Raw genomic sequence first — 21,800 nt, forward strand, 5'->3', positions numbered from 1 at the left:
ACGCTCTGCTCCTGTGCGCCGGACAGTGTATGCTCTGCTCCTGTGCGCCGGACTGTGTACGCTCTGCTTATGTGCACTGGACTGTGTACGCTCTGCTCCTGTGCGCCGGACTGTGTACGCTCTGCTTATGTGCACTGGACGGTGTACACTCTGCTCCTGTGCGCCCGACTGTGTACGCTCTGCCCCTGTGCGCTGGACTGTGTACGCTCTGCTTATGTGCAGTGGACTGTGTACACTCTGTTCCTGTGCGCCCGACTGTGTACGCTCTGCTCCTGTGCGCTGGACTGTGTACGCTCTGCTCCTGTGTGCTGGACTGTGTACTCTCTGCTCCTGTGCGCTGGACTGTGTACAGCTCTGCTACTGTGCGCTGGACTATGTACACTCTGTTCCTGTGCACCAGACTGTGTACGCTCTGCTTATGTGCGCTGCACTGTGTGCGCTGGACTGTGTACGCTCTGCTCCTGTGCGCTGGACTGTGTACGCTCTGATCCTGTGTGCTGGACTGTGTACGCTCTGCTCCTGTGCGCTGGACTGTGTACGCTCTGATCCTGTGTGCTGGACTGTGTAAGCTCTGCTCCTGTGTGCTGGACTGTGTGCCCTCTGCCCCTGTGCGATGGACTGTGTACGCTCGGCTTCTTAATCTTTATCCTGAGCCTTTTTAAAGCCTCCAAAGTCTGTTCTGCTGCGTGATCATTCTCTAGAGCAGGGGTCCCCAACTCCAGTCCTCAAGGCCCACCAACAGGTCATGTTTTCAGGATTTCCTTTGCATTGCACAGTTGATGCAATTATTACCTGGCAAGACTAAGGAAATCCTGAAAACATGACATGTTGGTGGGCCTTGAGGACTGGAGTTGGGGACCCCTGCTCTAGAGCATGTCCTGCATCCTCATGCTCCCCAAAGAACAGACCAACTTGCCTACTTCTTTTTGGTTCCACCTCCAGGACTGTCCTTCTGATCCTCTCCGAAAGTCCACACCATCTTGCCTCTTACTCTAACTCCAGTGTCATTCCCAACTAAAACTTCTCCAGCAATTGACCTGCCTCCTGATTCTTTCCTCAGCCTATCCTGCTTCCTGCTGCCTCTCCAAAGCCCAGCCTAACTCTTTCTCAAGACCTTGTCCTACCATCCACTCCTGCAGCCATTGTCCTAATATCCTGCACCTTGTCCATAAGATTATCCTGATTCACCTTCTACAGAAACTGTCCTGACTCCAGAGTCTCCTCCAGATTCGGTCCAACTTGTCTGTCCTGACTTCTAAAGCACGTTCTTCCTCCAGCTCCTCCTCCAGGGCCAGACCTGCCTCCTGCTCCTCCTCCAGGGCCAGACTTGCCTAACGCTCCTCCTTCAAGGACAGACTTCCCTCCTGCTCCTCCTTCAGGGACAGACCTGCCTCCCGCTCCTCCTCCAAGGACTAACCAGAGGACTGACCAGTCTCCTGCTCCTCTTTCTGGAAAAGACCTGCCTCCCGCTTCTCCAGGGACTGACGTGCCTCTCGCTTCTCCTCCAGGGATAGATCTGCCTCTCACGCCTCTTTCAAGGACAGACCTGCCTCCCTCTCCCCCTCCAGCGACAGACCTGCCTACCGTTACTCATCTACGATTCATCCTGCTTCCTGCCCCTCTGCCAGTCTTGCTCCTCCTCCAGATTCGGTCCTGCCCCTGGGGCCAGAGACTGTCCTGACACCTGCTTCGGAGCCAGACCTGGCTCCAGCCACTCGGCCAGGGACTGTCCTGCCTCCCGGTCAAGACTACAGGGATCTTGTGTCCTTCCCCCGCTGACATCTGTCTGTCTTTTAAACTACCTGGTGACCATTCTGCTATAGGCATGGCCCTCTATAGTCTCTCACCTCTAAATTCTCAAATAACTCCCATTCATCTTGTCCCTGCAGGAAAAAATGTTACAGAATAAAGGTCAAGATTTTATTTATTTTTTACATGTGCACCACATTTTTCTCTTAACCCCTTAGCGACCGCCGATACGCCTTTTAACGGCGGCCGCTAAGGGTACTTAAACCACAGCGCCGTTAATTAACGGCGCTGTGGAAAAAGTGTATAGCGCCCCCCACAGGCCGATTTTCTCCGGGGTCTCGGCTGCCGAGGGTAGCCGAGACCCCAGAGAACATGATTCGGGGGGTTTTTAACCCTCCCCGCATTTGCGATCGCCGGTAATTAACCGTTTACCGGCGATCGCAAAAAAAAAAAAAAGCGATCTCTTTTTAATTTCTCTGTCCTCCGATGTGATCGCACATCGGAGGACAGAGAAAAGGGGTCCCAGGTGGCCCCCCAATACTCACCTAGCTCCCCCGATGCTCCTCGTGTCTCCCGGTGGGCGCCGCCATCTTCAAAATGGCGGGCGCATGCGTAGTGCGCCCGCCGGCCGGCACCGGGAGAATCTTTGGGGTCTCGGCTGCCTGGGGTAGCCGAGACCCCAAAGAGCATGATCGGGGGTCGGTTTTAGCGACCCCTGTTTTGCGATCGCCGGTAATTAACTGTTTACCGGCGACCGCACAAAAAAAAAAAAAAGTAAAGTGTAATTTTCTGTCCTCTGATGTGATCGCACATCAGAGGACAGAGAAATAGGGGGATTCGGGGACCCTAGCATACTCACCTAGGTCCCTGGATCCTCTTGCTGCTCCTCCTGGCCGCCGGCAGAAGAACATGGCGGACGCATGCCCAGTGCGCCCGCCATCTGTCTCCATCTGCCGGCCGGCAGGAGAACAGCGGTTAGGGCTAAAATTAGGGTTAGGGGTAGGGTTAGGGGTAGGGTAGGGGTAGGGTTAGGGGTAGGGTTAGGGCTAGGGTTAGGTTAGGGGTAGGGTAGGGTTAGGTTAGGGGTAGGGTTACGGCTAGGGTTAGGTTGGGGTAGGGTTAGGTTAGGGGTAGGGTTACGGCTAGGGTTAGGTTAGGGGTAGGGTTAGGTTAGGGGTAGGGTTGGGGCTAAATTTAGGGTTAGGGTTGGGGCTAAATTTAGGGTTAGGGTTGGGGCTAAATTTAGGGTTAGGCTTCTTTCACACTTACGTCGGTACGGGGCCGTCGCAATGCGTCGGCCCGACATACCGACGCACGTTGTGAAAATTGTGCACAACGTGGGCAGCAGCTGTAGTTTTTCAACGCATCCGCTGCCCAATCTATGTCCTGGGGAGGAGGGGGCGGAGTTACGGCCACGCATGCGCGGTCAGAAATGGCGGATGCGACGTACAAAAAAACGTTTCATTGAACGTTTTTTTGTGCCGACGCTCCGCCAAAACACAACTGATCCAGTGCACGACGGACGCGACGTGTGGCCATCCGTCACGATCCGTCGGCAATACTATGGGCAAAAAATGCATCCTGCGGGCACATTTGCAGGATCCGTTTCTTGTCCAAAACGACGGATTGCGACGGAATGCCAAACAACGCAAGTGTGAAAGTAGCCTTAGGGCTAGGGTTAGGGTTGGGGCTAAAGTTAGGGCTAGGGTTGGGGCTAAAGTTAGGGTTAGAGCTGGGATTAGGTTTAGGGTTTGGATTAGGGTTGGTATTAGGGTTAGGGTTGGCATTAGGGTTACGCTTGGGATTAGGGTTAGGTTTGGGATTAGGGTTAAGGTTAGGGTTGTGATTAGGGGTGTATTGGGATTAGGGTTAGGTTTGAGGTTAGGGTTGAGATTAGGATTAGGGGTGTGATGGATTTAGGGTTTTGATTAGGGTTATGGTTTGGGTTGACATTAGGGTTGTTTTGGGGTAAGGGTTGTGATTATGGTTAGGGTTAGTGATTAGGATTATGGATCAGGTTGGGATTAGGGATAGGGGTTGGAGCTAGAATTGGGGGGTTTCCACTGTTTAGGTACATCAGGGGGTCTCCAAACACGACAGCCAATTTTGCGCTCAAAAAGTCAAATGGTGCTCCCTCCCTTCTGAGCTCTGCCGTGCGCCCAAACAGTGGGTTACCCCCACATATGGGGCATCAGCGTACTCAGGATAAATTGGACAACAACTTCGGGGGTCCAATTTCTCTTGTTACCCTTGTGAAAATAAAAACTTGGGGGCTACAAAATCTTTTTTGTGAAAAAAAAAAAAATTTTTATTTTCACGACTCTGCATTCTAAACTTCTGTGAAGCACTTGGGCATTCAAAGTTCTCACCACACATCTAGATAAGTTCCTTGGGGGGTCTAGTTTCCAAAATGGGGTCACTTGTGGGGGGTTACTACAGTTTAGGTATATCAGGGGCTCTGCAATCGCAACATAATGCCCACAGACCATTCTATCAAAGTCTGCATTCCAAAAAGGCGCTCCTTCCCTTCCGAGCTCTGCCGTGCGCCCAAACAGTGGTTTACCCCCACATATGGCACATCAGCGTACTCGGTATAAATTGGACAACAACTATTGCAGTCCAATTTCTCCTGTTACCCTTGTGAAAATAAAAACTTGGGGGCTACAAAATCTTTTTTGTGAAAAAAAAAATATTTTTTATTTTCAAGACTCTGCATTCTAAACTTCTGTGAAGCACTTGGGCATTCAAAGTTCTCACCACACATCTAGATAAGTTCCTTGGGGGGTCTAGTTTCCAAAATGGGGTCACTTGTGGAGGGTTTCTACTGGTTAGGTACATCAGGGGCTCTGCAAATGCAACATAATACCCGCAGACCATTCTATCAAAGTCTGCATTCCAAAACGGCGCTCCTTCCTTCCGAGCTCTGCCGTGCGCCCAAACAGTGGTTTACCCCCACATATGGGGTACCAGCATACTCAAGACAAATTGGACAACAACTTTTGGGGTCCAATTTCTCTTGTTACCCTTGTAAAAATAAAAACTTGGGGGCTACAATATCTTTTTTGTGGAAAAAAAAATATTTTTTATTTTCACGGCTCTGCATTATAAACTTCTGTGAAGCACTTGGGCATTCAAGGTTCTCACCACACATCTAGATAAGTTCCATGGGGGGTCTAGTTTCCAAAATGGGGTCACTTGTGGGGGATTTCTACTGTTTAGGCACATCAGGGGCTCTCCAAACGCGACATGGCGTCCGATCTCAATTCCAGCCAATTCTACATTGAAAAAGTAAAACGGCACTCCTTCTCTTCCAAGCTCTGCGGTGCGCCCTAACAGTGGTTTACCCCCACATATGGGGTATCGACGTATTCAGGAGAAATTGCACAACAACTTTTGTGGTCTAATTTCTCCTGTTACCCTTGTGAAAATAAGAATTTGTGGGCAAAAAGATCATTTTTGTGTAAACAAAAGCGATTTTTTTATTTTCACGGCTCTACGTTATAAACTTCTGTGAAGCACTTGGGGGTTCAAAGTGCTCGCCACACATCTAGATAAGTTCCTTAAGGGGTCTAGTTTCCAAAATGGTGTCACTTGTGGGGGGTTTCCACTGTTTAGGCACATCAGGGGCTCTCTAAACGTGACATGGCGTCCGATCTCAATTCCAGCCAATTCTGCATTGAAAAAGTCAAACGGCGCTCCTTCACTTCTAAGTTCTGCGGTGCGCCCTAACAGTGGTTTACCCCCACATATGGGGTATTGGCGTATTCAGGAGAAATTGCATAACAAAATTTATGGTTACATTTCTGTTTTTACACTTGTGAAAATAAAAAAAATGGTTCTGAATTAAGATGTTTGCAAAAAAAAGTTAAATGTTCATTTTTTCCTTCCACATTGTTTCAGTTCCTGTGAAGCACGTAAAGGGTTAATAAACTTCTTGAATGTGGTTTTGAGAACCTTGAGGGGTGTAGTTTTTAGAATGGTGTCACACTTCATTATTTTCTATCATATAGACCCCTCAAAATGACTTCAAATGTGATGTGGTCCCTAAAAAAAAATGGTGTTGTAAAAATGAGAAATTGCTGGTCAACTTTTAACCCTTATAACTCCCTAACAAAAAAAAATTTTGTTTCCAAAATTGTGCTGATGTAAAGTAGACATGTGGGAAATGTTATTTATTAACTATTTTTCGTGACATATCTCTCTGATTTAAGGGCATAAAAATACAAAGTTTGAAAATTGCAAAATTTTAAAAATTTTCGCCATATTTCCGTTTTTTTCATAAATAATCGCAAGTAATATCGAAGAAATGTTACCACTAACATGAAGTACAATATGTCACGAAAAAACAATCTCAGAATCAGCGGGATCCGTTGAAGCGTTCCAGAGTTATAACCTCATAAAGTGACAGTGGTCAGAATTGCAAAAATTGGCTCGGTCATTAAGTACCAAATTGGCTCTGTCACTAAGGGGTTAAAAGACACTCTCTGTTGTCCTTCTAAAGTTCTCCAGGGAGAAGATCTGCAGCAGCTGGAGCAGACAGGTTCTCAGATGATTGGGAGAGCAGGAGGCAATCTGTAAGACGCTTTACTACACAATAAAGACTTTTTGCTCTGTTAAATGTGGCTAATCGAACATAGTTGTGCTTACATTAAGCTCTGCAGAAAATGCACTTGAGAATTGAGGGCAGGAAAGCATTTCAATAGAAAATCAGGCAGAGATAGGGGAAAGGGGGTGACTGAGGCAGAGATAGAGATAGGGCCACTTGCTGCAATAAACAGAGAAATACTCACAATCAAGATGAAATTAAAGAGAAAAACTTTGGTCACACAGAATCAAAATTGTTTCTGAGCTTCCCCACACATACTCTCGTAGCTAATATTTCTTAGTCCAGGCCTATCTCCATAGAAGCAGATTCCACTTCTCCACAGATACTCAGGACATGAAGATATAGACTCTAAGATCAAGAGAGATCATCTCTACAAAGACCCAGGACATAAAGAGACAGTGTCTAGGATCCAGAGAGATCATCTGTTCAATGACCCAGGACGTGAAGAGACAGCATATAGGATCCAGAGACATCATCTCTATAAAGGCCCAGAACACGAAGAGACAATGTATAAGATCCAGGGAGATCATCTTTATAAAGATGCAGGACATGAAGAGACAGTATCTAAGATCCAATGACATCATCTTTATAAAGATGCAGGACATGAAGAGACAGCATCTACATAGTAACATAGTAAGGCCGAAAAAAGACATTTGTCCATCCAGTTCAGCCTATATTCCATCATAATAAATCCCGAGATCTACGTCCTTCTACAGAACCTAATAATTGTATGATACAATATTGTTCTGCTCCAGGAAGACATCCAGGCCTCTCTTGAACCCCTCGACTGAGTTCGCCATCACCACCTCCTCAGGCAAGCAATTTCAGATTCTCACCACGCTAACAGTAAATAATCCTCTTCTATGTTGGTGGAAAAACCTTCTATCCTCCAGACGCAAAGAATGCTCCCTTGTGCCCGTCACCTTCCTTGGTATAAACAGATCCTCAGCGAGATATTTGTATTGTCCCCTTATATACTTATACATGGTTATTAGATCGCCCCTCAGTCGTCTTTTTTTCTAGACTCAATAATCCTAATTTCGCTAATCTATCTGGGTATTGTAGTTCTCCCATCCCCTTTATTAATTTTGTTGCCCTCCTTTGTACTCTCTCTAGTTCCATTATATCCTTCCTGAGCACCGGTGCCCAAAACTTGACACAGTACTCCATGTGCGGTCTAACTAGGGATTTGTACAGAGGCAGTATAATGCTCTCATCATGTGTATCCAGACCTCTCTTAATGCACCCCATGATCCTGTTTGCCTTGGCAGCTGCTGCCTGGCACTGACTGCTCTAGGTAAGTTTATCATTAACTTGGATCCCCAAGTCCTTCTCCCTGTCAGATTTACCCAGTGGTTTCCCGTTCAGTGTATAATGGTGATATTGATTCCTTCTTCCCATGTGTATAACCTTACATTTATCATTGTTAAACCTCATCTGCCACCTTTCAGCCCAAGTTTCCAACTTATCCAGATCCATCTGTAGCAGAATACTATCTTCTCTTGTATTAACTGCTTGACATAGTTTTGTATCATCTGCAAATATCGATATTTTACTGTGTAAACCTTCTACCAGATCATTAATGAATATGTTGAAGAGAACAGGTCCCAATACCGACCCCTGCGGTACCCCCACTGGTCACAGCGACCCAGTTAGAGACTATACCATTTATAACCACCCTCTGCTTTCTATCACTAAGCCAGTTACTAACCCATTTACACACATTTTCCCCCAGACCAAGCATTCCCATTTTGTGTACCAACCTCTTGTGCGGCACGGTATCAAACGCTTTGGAAAAATCGAGATATACCACGTCCAATGACTCACCGTGGTCCAGCCTATAGCTTACCTCTTCATAAAAACTGATTAGATTGGTTTGACAGGAGCGATTTCTCATAAACCCATGCTGATATGGAGTTAAACAGTTATTCTCATTGAGATAATCCAGAATAACATCCTTCAGAAACCCTTCAAATATTTTACCAACAATAGAGGTTAGACTTACTGGCCTATAATTTCCAGGTTCACTTTTAGAGCCCTTTTTGAATATTGGCACCACATTTGCTATGCGCCAGTCCTGCAGAACAGACGCCGTCGCTATAGAGTCCCTAAAAATAAGAAATAATGGTTTATCTATTACATTACTTAGTTCTCTTAGTACTCGTGGGTGTATGCCATCCGGACCTGGAGATTTATCTATTTTAATCTTATTTAGCCGGTTTTGCACCTCTTCTTGGGTTAGATTGGTGACCCTTAATATAGGGTTTTCATTGTTTCTTGGGATTTCACCTAGCATTTCATTTTCCACCGTGAATACCGTGGAGAAGAAGGTGTTTAATATGTTAGCTTTTTCCTCGTCATCTACAACCATACTTTCCTCACAATTTTTTAAGGGGCCTACATTTTCAGCTTTTATTCTTTTACTATTGATATAGTTGAAGAACAGTTTGGGATTAGTTTTACTCTCCTTAGCAATGTGCTTCTCTGTTTCGTTTTTGGCAGCTTTAATTAGTTTTTTAGATAAAGTATTTTTCTCCCTATAGGGATCTAGTGAGATCATCTCTATAAAGATGAAGGACATGAAGAGACAGTGTCTAGGATCCAGGGACATCAGCTTTACAAAGACCCAGGATGTGAAGAGAGAGTGTCCAGGATCCAGAGAGATCATCTCTACAATGACCCAGGACATGAAGAGACAGCATCTAGGATCCAGAGAGATCATCTCTATAAAGACCCAGGACATGAAGAGGCACCATCTATCATCATCTCTATAAAGATAAAGGACATGAAAAGACAGCATCTAGGATCCAATGAGTTAATCTCTATAAAGATGCAGGACATGAAGATACAGCGTCTAGGATCCAGAGAGATCATCTTTATAAAGGCCCAGAACACGAAGAGACAGCATCTAAGATCCAGTGAGATCATCTTTATAAAGATGCAGGACATGAAGAGACAGCGTTTAGGATCCAGAGAGATCATCTCCACAATGACCCAGGACATGAAGAGACAGCATCTAGGATCCAGAGAGATCATCTTTATAAAGGCACAGAACATGAAGAGACAGTATCTAAGATCCAGTGAGATCATTTTTATAAAGATGCAGGACATGAAGAGACAGCATGCTGGATCTAGTGAGATCATCTCTATAAAGATGCAGGACATGAAGAGACAGTGTCTAGGATCCAGAGACATCAGCTCTACAAAGACCCAGGACATGAAGAGACAGTGTCTATGATCCAGAGAGATCATCTCTAGAATCTAGTGAGATCATCTCTACAAAGACCCAGGACATGAAGAGACAGCGTCTAGGATCCAGAGAGATCATCTCTACAGTGACCCAGGACATGAAGAGACAGCATCTAGGATCCAGAGAGATCATCTTTATAAAGGCCCAGAACACAGAGAGACAGCATCTACGATCCAGTGAGATCATCTTTATAAAGATGCAGGATATGAAGAGACAGCATCTAGGATCTAGAGAAATCATCTATATAAAGGCCCAGAACATGAAGAGACAGTATCTAAGATCCAGTGAGATCATCTTTATAAAGATGCAGGACATGAAGAGACAGGATCTAGAATCTAGTGAGATCATCTCTATAAAGATGCAGGACATGTAGTGACAGTGTCTAGGATCCAGAGACATCAGCTCTACAAAGACCCAGGACATGAAGAGACAGTGTCTAGGATCCAGAGAGATCATCTCTACAAAGACCCAGGACATGAAGGGACAGCTTCTAGGAGCCAGAGAGATCATCTCTACAAAGACTCAGGACATGAAGAGACCACGTATATGATCCAGAGAGTTCATCTATACAAAGACCCAGGACATGAAGAGACTGTGTCTAAGATCCAGTGAGATCATCTCTACAAAAATGCAGGACATGAAGAGAAAGATCTAGGATCTAGAGAGATCATCTCTATAAAGACCCAGGACATGAAGAGACAGTGTCCACTATCCAGAGAGATCATCTCCATAAAGATCCAGGACATGAAGAGACAGCGTCTAAGACCCAGTGAGGTCATCATTATAAAGTCACAGCACATGAAGAAAGAGAATCTAGGATCCAAAAAGATCATCTCTATAAAGACCCAGGATATGTAGAGACAGTGTCCAGGACCCAGGGAGATCATCTCTACAAAGACCAGGACATGAAGAGACAGCATCTAGGATTCAGTGAGATCATCTCTATAAAGACCAAGAACATGAAGATACAGTGTCCACTATCCAGAGAGACCTCTACAAAGATCCAGGACATGAAGATGCGGCATTTAGGATCCAGAGAGATAATCTATACAAAGACCCAGAACATGAAGATACAGCGTCTAAGATCCAGTGAGATCACCTTTATAAAAACGCAAGACATGGAGAGACCATGTCTAAGATCCAGTGAGATCATCTCTACAAAAATGCAGGACATGAAGAGAGAGATCTAGGATCTAGAGAGATCATCTCTATTAAGACCCAGGACATGAAGAGACAGTGTCCACTATCCAGAGAGATCATCTCCATAAAGACCCATGACATGAAGAGACAACGTCTAAGATCCAGTGAGATCATCTCTACAAAGCTCCAGACATGAAGACACAGAGTCTATGATCCAGAGAGATCATCTCTACAAAGACCCAGGACATGAAGAGACAGGGTCTAGAATTCAGTGCAATCATCTGTATAAAGATGTAGGACATGAAGAGAAAGCATCTAGGATGCAGAGAGATCATCTCCATAACATAGGATCCAGAACATAAAGAGAGAGTTCAGGATCTGGGGAGATCTCACCCATCTATAAAGACTTATCACATGAAGTAACTCCATCCAGGATCAGGAGAAATGTTCTCTGTTCTCACTATAAAGACCCAGAACATTAAAAGACTACATCAAAGATCTGGTGACCTCTCACTCATAAGTAAAAGCGAAGAATATAAAGAGAGAGTGTTCGGAATCTGTTGGTCTTCTCTCTATATAACCCAGAACATGAAAAAAGTATGTTTTGTCTTGTGAGATCCTAATTGTCTCAAAAATAGTAGGGTACAACCAGATCACATCAGGGGATCCTATAAAAGTAATCATCTGATATTAACTAAATCATCTCAAAACATAAAATGGTTGGACATCAGGACATGAAGAGCAGATTGAATGAGAGCTAATAACTAAAAAGACATTGTGTCTTATCAGACTGGATCCCTGCAGAAGAGTGAAATGTGAATGCAGTATAATGACTTCATCACTCAGTGTCTGCTCAGAATTAATTGATGCCTGCTGTCACCTCACCAGCTACAAAGTAATCATCTAATGTTTGTAATGTGAATTAAAATATGGCTACCTTTTTAAGGGAATCAGACTGGAAGAGCGCCTACATGAGAGACAAAGGGCACCCTGAGCATTTCTAGCTCTGTCATAGTCGCAGAGCGTGGATCTCGCCCAAGTAGCCTGTGTCCTTGACAGCTGGAAGGGGACACGTGCAGTTTTACTCGCTCGCCAGCAGAGGGGCCCCTGCAGTCAGATTTGCGGAGAGCTGCTGATAAACATAATAACAATGATTCCAAAATAATTCTAAAAATAAATGAAGCGTGGTACTACACAAGAGGCAGGGACAGGGATGCTTAAAGGGGCACCATAAATATTCAGAAATTCAAAGAGACAAAATGGCCACATGCCTCAGCACAAGACTGCATGTAAGGTGTAGAAACCTATAATGGGACCTACTCCTCCTCTGCAGCTGATGACATTTGCAGTGATATACCGTCACACGACGCTGCAGCGATCTAGACAACGATCCCGATCGCTGCAGCGTCGCTGTCTGGTCGCTGGAGAGCTGTCACACAGACAGCACTCCAGCGACCAACTATGCGAAGTCCCCTGGTAACCAGGGTAAACATCGGGTTACTAAGCGCAGGGCCGCTCTTAGTAACCCGATGTTTACTCTGGTTACCAGCGTAAACGTAAAAAAAAAAAAAACACTACATACTTACATTCCGGTGTCTGTCCCCCGGCGCTGTGCTTCTCTGCACTGTGTAAGCGCCGGCCGGCCGGAAAGCACAGCGGTGACGTCACCGCTGTGCTCTGCTTTCCGGCCGGCCGGCGCTTACACAGTGCAGAGAAGCACAGCGCCGGGGGACAGACACCGGAATGTAAGTATGTAGTGTTTGGGTTTTTTTTACGTTTACGCTGGTAACCAGGGTAAACATCGGGTTACTAAGAGCGGCCCTGCACTTAGTAACCCAATGTTTACCCTGGTTACTAGTGAAGACATCGCTGAATCGGCGTCACACACGCCGATTCAGCGATGTCTGCGGGAGTCCAGCAACGAAATAAAGTTCTGGACTTTCTGCTCCGACCAACGATGGCACAGCAGGATCCAGATCGCTGCTGCGTGTCAAACTCAACGATATCGCTAGCCAGGACTGCAAGGTCACGGATCGCTAGCGACATCGTTCAGTGTGACGGTACCTTTAGTCCAAGCTGACAGATGAGGTTTTCTGATAGAATTAGTGCAGACAGATTCCCTCAAATGACTCTGTATCAGTCTGTAATTGTTAGTTTGCTTACTGTAAGTGATATCAGTAATTTGTATGTAACCTCGTCTCATGTACAGAAAACAGGAGGGGTGGAGGGCACCATCGTACTGTCGCTAACTGGGATCCACCCGGAGTATGTCATACAGGAGTAATATCAGAAGAAGGAAAGAGACATACACAAAACCAGGGATCACCAAAAAGGATAATAATTATAATACAATAATATATTTTATTATGATCAAACAAGACACACCAAACAATTAAAAACATTTAAAAACCAAAATGGTACATACCCCAAATGGGGAATGCCCCCCAAGACCAAAAGAAGGCTTATTCCACAAAATATATACATATATAGTACGACATGTACATTCAGATGACAATAAATGGTTTATATGAACGTATTAAATATACAGCTGCTCTGAGAATGGAACTGCAGTAATTGCTCTATAGGCGTATAGTCACTATGGCCATTGTAAATAAGAAATGAAGCTCCCAGAATAATGGATAGATCATGTACACCAAATAGTGGTTCGAAGGTGGGGCATGTATGGCCCAGACCAGATGAGCACCAATATTATACACAAATGTTAGTGCAATCAGAAATATCAAAAGACTGGTCAATCTAATAATCTAATATATAAAGCTGAATGTGTGTATGTGTGTATGTATGTCCGGGATTGGCATCTGCACTGTCGCAGCTACAGCCACAAAATTTTGCACAGTCACACGTCTGGACCCCGAGAGCGTCATAGGCTATGTTGTGAGGCGAAATTTTAACCCCGCACGTTCCAATTCACCAAACAATTTTGCCCCTATCTACATAATGGGGAAAAAAGTGAAAGGAAAAGTGTTGGAGGTGTCGCAGCTACAGCCACAAAATTTTGCATAGTCACACGTCTGGACCCCGAGAGCGTCATAGGCTATGTTGTGAGGTGAAATTTTAACCCCGCGCTTTCCAATTCAACAAACAATTTTGCCCCTATCTACATAATGGGGAAAAAGTGAAAGGAAAAGTGTTGGAGGCGTCGCAGCTACAGCTGTAAGAGGGTGAACTGTAGTCCCACTGAGAGGGCACTAGGACCCTGTGGTTTTTGCCTGTTGCAGCAGAGGACAGACCTCCCAGAGACAATGTGTGCTGCGGGGTGGGGTCTAGTGTCTCGAGTGTAAAGTGAAAGTAGGAAGTGAGAGCTGAGAGAGAAAAGGCGGGAAGAAAAGGAGAAGCTGCTGTGAGATCTTAAAAAGAGACTGTGTGGATTTACTGCAAGTGTTTTTGGAGGAAAAGAAGCTTTTGAGAGACTTTTTGTTGCTAACGTTCCCCTGGAGAAGAGCTAACCTTTTCTTTAACTCTGTGAGAGACTTGTGTTGCTAACGTTTCCTGGAGAGGAGCTAACCCTTTATCTAAGAAAAGACGGAGACTTTGCTAAGAACCCAGTACGAATTTGGAAGTCTGTGGATTCCCTGTGCATTGAGTGGAGGAACAAGTCTGGACAGACTGCTGATACAGAGACGGACGGATTGTCGTGGAACCATTCCTAGGAGCTACAGAAGCAGAGACTACATCGTGAGACCACTAACTAAGTCCCCGGCGTTTGGGCTCGGCATCGGCCGACAAGACAAGAGGAGCTTGCTGTAACTTATTGGCGCTGAAGATAAGGACTGGCTGCAGCCTCTGCGGATTCCTGCCTGAGAGGAAATCCATCTCAGGATACGGTACCATAGTTATAGATACCCGGGTATCTCTGCTCAGAGTGTTAAATTGTTACTTTAGAGGTGTATCTTATATTAGAGTTGTGTAAGTTATACTCAATGTGCCATTCCAGGGGCTCCCTTAATAACACTACATTCAATTTACACTTGTTCCTGTTTTTAGTTGCCTGTTAGGTAAATTTTTTACTAGTCTGTTGTAGTACACAGTTCTCAGGAGACCTTTGAGTGGCACAGTGATTTCAGCTGCTGCTGAATTAGTGTATCTTTGGGGTGCATCTGCCTTAATATTCTCCATATTACCTTGATTAATTTGCCTTTGAGTAAATACCGTTGGAGATTTCTGCCTTGGTCTTGGTTTGTGACTCACTGGATCTTATTCGGACCTCTGGTCATTACACAGCCACAAAATTTTGCACAGTCACACGTCTGGACCCCGAGAGCGTCATAGGCTATGTTGTGAGGTGAAATTTTAACCCCGCGCTTTCCAATTCACCAAACAATTTTGCCCCTGTCTACATAATGGGGAAAAGTGAAAGGAAAACTGTTGGAGGCAAATTGACAGCTGCCAGATGTGAACAAGGGGGACTTAAAGAATGAGAGCGATGGCGCCAAAGAGTATATACCGTACAGTTGCTAAGGTGGGGCCCCGACATGGGATACTCACCACACACGGGGATATGAACACACACACAAAATGTGCCACACACTACCACGTGCTTGAACACATATATCACCCTCAGCACACATTTCACCACACATACACCAACCTCGCCACATAAAAGTCGAAACACAAAAGTCGCTTCTCAAAACTCGCCACGCGCAAAACTCGCCACATGCAAAAACTAGGCTCACGCAAAACTCGCCACAAGTGCAAAACTCACCTCATGGAAAACTCGCCACACGCAAAACTTGCACACGCGGAAAAATTGCCACATGCACAAAAGTTGCAACACATGCAAAAGTTGCCTCACACAAAACTTGCACATACTCAAAAGGTACTACACATAAAACTCACCACGCGCAAAACTCGCCATGCGCAAAACTTGCTGCACACAACTTGCTACACTAACCTGTCACATGCAACTCGACACACAAAAAGTTGCTACATGAATGTTGCCACACAAAACTCATCTCACAAAAGTCGCTACATGCATGTCGCCACACGCAACTCAACACACAACTTGACAAACGAAACTCGCCCTAAAACACACACAAGTCTGGTATTATCCTTCAAAAATAAAAATCTGATTAATAAGCAGACAAACTACAAGAGCAACAAATGTACCATATAGGAAATACGGCAGCTGTCAGTCACATGACCTGTCTATTATGTGTATATGTGAGCTATTATATACTGCCAGGGGGAGGGCTTCCTGTTGGCTGGGGATTTATCAGGCTGCCAATTTAGCTTACAAATACTGAGGTAAAAATACTGACCAAATAACGTGTGAATGCGGTCTAATACAGGAGGAGATGACACACAGGTATATACTATATACAGGAGAGATGGCACACAGGTATATACTATATACAGGAGGAGATGACACACAGATATATACTATATACAGGAGGAGATGACACACAGATATATACTATATACAGGAGGAGATGACATACAGGTATATACTATATACAGGGGAGATGACATACAGGTATATACTATATACAGGAGCAGATGACCTACAGGTATATACTATATACAGGAGGAGATGACACACAGGTATATACTATATACAGGAGCAGATGACCTACAGGTATATACTATATACAGTAGGAGATGACACACAGGTATATACTATAAACAGGAGCAGATGACCTACAGGTATATACTATATACATGAGGAGATGACACACAGGTATATACTATATACAGGAGCAGATGACCTACAGGTATATACTATATACAGGAGGAGATGACATACAGGTATATGCTATATAGAAGATGACATACAGGTATATACTGTATACAAGAGGAGATGACACACAGATATATACTATATACAGGAGGAGATGACATACAGGTATATACTATATATAGAAGGAGAAGACATACAGGTATATACTATATATAGGAGGAGATGACATACAGGTATATACTATATACAGGGGAGATGACACACAGCAGGTATATACTATATACAGGGGAGATGACAAACAGGTATATACTATATACAGGAGATGACATACAGGTGTATACTATATATAAGGGAGATGACAAACATGTATATACTGAGGTGAAAATGAGAGGTGTGAGGTGAAAATGAAAAGGTGTGATTGCAAAATGAGAGGAGTGAGGGAAAATAGTGGAGTGATTGGAAAATGACAGATGTGAGGTCGAAATGACAAGTGTTAGGGGGGAATGAGAGGAGTGAGGGAGAAAATGAGAGGTGTGAGGGAGAAAATGAGAGATGTGAGGGGGAAAATGAAAGATGTGATTGGGAAAATGAGAGGCATGATGGGAAAATAAGAGAAGTGAGGTGCTATAACTAACCACAGATATTTACTATGCCCAGGCAACGCCGGGCTCTTCAGCTAGTAATATATATAAAGGCGCCCTATATGCCAAATCAGCCTAATATAATGCAAAGAATGAGCAGAAAATCGATATACCCATGAGTTATAGATGCATAGTGCACTAAATGTACAGCATGGAGCTAAAGGACAATACCTAAACCTCAACTTCAGCAAGTAAGGAAGGCATGCATATGTACAAATGGGGAATCAAATAGCACCATGCAGGACCTGCCTAAAAAAAGTGACTAGGCCTGAGCCATATCAAGAAGAAAAGGCATGAAGGTATAAACAAAATGGAGCAAGGAGCGCCATATAGAACCTGCCAGGAGCAAGAGACAGCACCAATGGAGTATAAAGCCGGTCACGGGGGGGCAAAGAAGCCCAACGCGTATTGCCACAACTTTAGCCCCTGACGAAGCCACGTTGTGGCGATACGCGTTGGGATACCTTGCCCCCCGTGACCGGCTTTATACTCCATTGGTGCTGTCTCTTGCTCCTGGCAGGTTCTATATGGCGCTCCTTGCTCCCTCTTGTTTATACCTTCATGCCTTTTCTTCTTGATATGGCTCAGGCCTAGTCACTTTTTTTAGGCAGGTCCTGTATGGTGCTATTTGATTCCCCATTTGTACATATGCATGCCTTCTTTACTTGCTGAAGTTGAGGTTTAGGTATTGTCCTTTAGCTCCATGCTGTACATTTAGTGCACTATGCATCTAGAACTCATGGGTATATAGATTTTCTGCTCATTCTTTGCAGTATATTAGGCTGATTTGGCATATAGGGCGCCTTTATATATATTATTATTAGATTGACCAGTCTTTTGATATTTCTGATTGCACTAACTTTTGTGTATAATATAGGTGCTCATCTGGTCTGGGCCATACATGCCCCACCTTCGAACCACTATTTGGTGTACATGATCTATCCATTATTCTGGGAGCTTCATTTCTTATTTACAATGGCCATAGTGACTATACGCCTATAGAGCAATTACTGCAGTTCCTTTCTCAGAGCAACTGTATATTTAATACGTTCATATAAACCATTTATTGTCATCTGAATGTACATGTCGTACTATATATGTATATATTTTGTGGAATAAGCCTTCTTTTGGTCTTGGGGGGCATTCCCCATTTGGGGTATGTACCATTTTGGTTTTTAAATGTTTTTAATTGTTTGGTGTGTCTTGTTTGATCATAATAAAATATATTATTGTATTATAATTATTATCCTTTTTGGTGATCCCTGGTTTTGTGCATGTCTCTTTTCTTCTTCTGATATTACTCGTCTCATGTACAGCACCATGGAATCAATGGTGCTATATAAATAAATAATAATTATTGGCTTCACCTGATCATCCCAAAGTTGCCATCATGGAGGCAGAATATTGAAAAGATGAAGAAAGTTATCAAAGGGACATGAAAGTCTAGAGAGTTCTGCAAATAGGGGAGTAAAACAAAGGGCTACACGACAGAGGCACAAGTGACCGAAAGCTGAGAAATGGCAAGACACCGAAGAGGACTGGAAGAGCGAGACACCGGGAAGAACACGACACAGTGGAGAACAGGAAGACTGAGAAACACCGGCGGCGGCAGGATGAGCGCAGCACAGAGGACGGGAATAGTGAGAACCACCGGTGAGGATGGGAAGAGCGAGACACAGAGGAAGAAAAGAAAAGGAGAAACATAAGGGAGGACTGGAAGAGCGAGACACCTAGGCAAGGACATGAAGAGAGAGAAACAGTGATGAGGATGTGAAGAGCAAGGAACCGGAGAGAATGGGAATACTGAGGCATTGGTGAGGACGGAAAGAATGAGGCACCAGAGAAGGCGGGAAGAGCGATAAACACTGACGAGAATGGGAAGAGCGAGGCATTGGCAACAAGAACGGGAAGAGCAAGAAACAGGATGACATGAAAAGCGAGGCACTGGCGAGGAGAGTGCGATACCAGCCAAGGGGTGGGCACTAGAACCACTGAAGGCATAACATTACAAGGTATAGTTTCTAATACAAGAGCCCAAAACTCATCCTGCAAGTACTACGAATGATATTATTATAGCAGCTCTTGAAAACCTGGCTTAAAGGAAATCTGTCACCCCATTTTTGGCCTATAAGCTGCGGCCACCGCCATCAGGGGCTTATCTACAGCCAGGGCCGGACTGGGACTGAAATTCAGCCCTGGCATTTGAAGGTACATAGGCCTACTTGTCACATGGTGACTGTATAATATCTTTGAACACTTGTAGGTTACTAGAAGTGAGGGGAGTGTAACACGACTATATAACATATAATCACAGCTGTATCCAGCATTCCAGCTCAGTCCTATTTATTGCTTTTAGTTGCAGTACCAAGAAAAGCCGCTACTTTACCTACATAACTGGATCTCGTAGATAATGAAGGGATTGAGATGACCAAAGGCTATGGAACCTCATTCTGATGCTCCATAAACTTTGCCTACAGCCACTTTTGGTTCCGCTGCGCAGCACGAGACCTGGTGACTCTGAAGAGCGGTGACATCAGCAACGTCACCGCTCTTCAGATATTCCGGGTCTTGCGCTGAGCTTGGCGACTGTGAAGAGCGGTATTGTTACTACCGTCACTGCGCTTCAGTGTCACTGGGTCTCGCCAGGTCTGGGCTAGTAGTGGGGGTGTCTGATAGACACCTCTCCATTGCTTACACCAGGGATTGATAGCAGCTGACATTACGCAGCTGACATCAACCCTAAAAATCATTACACATACCAGAATTAAATGCTTTGGCGGTTCGGAAAAGCAGTAGAGTAAGCGCTATTCCCAGGCGCTGGGTGCTAACTACAACTGTCATCATCCTTGCCTGGTCTCCCTGCAAAGCATTTCTGCTGTATTTACATGCACTGATCTCAGGCCGCTAAACGAGTGTGATCGACAATACTGAAGTCGTTCGCTTGTTTCCGGGCCTCTTTACACCAACTGAGAAAGAATGAAGGGAACAGAACAATCACAATTAGATCAATCTGTCCCCATACAGTATCATGCTATCAGCAGCACATCTACAGTTTACACCGTCGATGTGCTGCTGAGAACAAGGATTTCTGTTCCCACATAAACAATCCAATCACTTGATGAATAGGCAGCATTTTGCTTGTTTAGTATAATGCACCCCATAGTCCTCCATATATTATAATGTGCACCTCAGTCCTCCATATAGTATAATACACTCCTCAGTCCTCCATATAGTATAATACACTCCTCATAGTCCTCCATATAGTATAATACACTCCTCAGTCCTCCATATAGTATAATATACTCCTCATAGTCCTCCAAATATTAAAATACACTTCTCAGTCCTCCATATAGTATAATACACTCCTCAGTCCTCCATATAGTATAATGTACTGCCATAGTCCTCCAAATAGTATAATACACTCCTCATAGTGCTCCATATAGTATAATGCACCGCCATTGTCATCTATGTAGTACAATTCACTTCCCATAGTATAATGCACCCCAGAGTTCTTCATGTAGTACTGTATAATGTATTCCCCATAGTCCTCGATACAGTATAATGCAGCCCACATCTAGTATAATGATGCGACTCCAGGGTATATGCAACCACCCCACAGAATATATTGTAGCCCTCGGAGTATAATGTAACCCCCCCAGAGAATATAATGCAGACCCCTCATATAGTATAATACAGCCCCTGCATATATATGGTAGCCCCCTCATAGAGCATAATGCAGCCCCCCATAGAATATAATGTAGCCCCTCCATGGAATACAATGCAGCCCTCCTCATATAGTATAATGCAGCTCCCCATAGAATTTAATGTAGCCCCCTCATAAAGTATGTTGATGCAATCACCCCTCATAGAATATAATACAGCCTCCCATAGAATATAATGTAGCCCCCAGAGAATGTAATACAGCCCCCCATAGAATGTAATACAACCCCCCCATAGAATATAAAACAGCCCCCCAAAGAATATAATAGAGCACCCCATAGAATATAATACAACCCCCCATGGAATATAATGTAGCCCCCATAGAATGTAACACAGCCCCCCTCATAGAATGTAATACAGCCCCCCCATAGAATGTAATACAGCCCAGCCCCCATTGAATGTAATACAGCAGTCTCCATAGAATGTAATACAGCACAGCCCCATAGAATGTAATACAGCACATCCCCCATAGAATGTAATACAGCACAGCCCCCATAGAATGTAATAAAGCCTCCCTATAGAATGTAATACAGCCCTTCCCCATAGAATGTAATACAGCTCCCCCCAATAGAATGTAATACAGCAAAGTAATGCAGCCAGCCCCCATAGAATGTAATGCAGCCAGCCCCCATAGAATGTAATGCAGCCAGCCCCCATAGAATGTAATGCAGCCAGCCCCAATAGAATGTAATAAAGCCCCCCCCATAGAATGTAATACAGCACAGCTCCTATAGAATGTAATACAGCCCCCCCCCCAATTGCCCCACACACTGATATATATATATATATAAAAAAAAAAAAACACTCTCCTCACCTCTTATTGTGCCCCATGCTGCTCCCGGCTCCAGTCTGCCCGGCCACAGCAGGTGTGCGATGATATGACGTCAAGGCGCACCCGCAGTGTCAGCGCGAGGCAGAGCGGGGAATGATGGGAGAGGGAGCGACGGCGGACGATCTCTCCTCCATCATTGCATTCAACTGTACCGGCGGCCCACT

At 44.6% G+C, this 21,800-nt stretch overlaps 1 protein-coding gene across 1 annotated transcript in view; it reads right to left on the reverse strand.

The window, feature by feature from the left end:
• The window catches only part of NRXN3 (neurexin 3), a 555,345-nt gene that overhangs the window by 495,596 nt on the left and 37,949 nt on the right, over positions 1-21,800 (reverse strand). The gene's annotated exons all lie outside the window — the stretch shown is intronic.

The sequence above is a fragment of the Ranitomeya imitator genome, chromosome 1 (assembly GCF_032444005.1).
Source record: "Ranitomeya imitator isolate aRanImi1 chromosome 1, aRanImi1.pri, whole genome shotgun sequence".
Classification (NCBI taxonomy): Eukaryota; Metazoa; Chordata; class Amphibia; order Anura; family Dendrobatidae; genus Ranitomeya; species Ranitomeya imitator.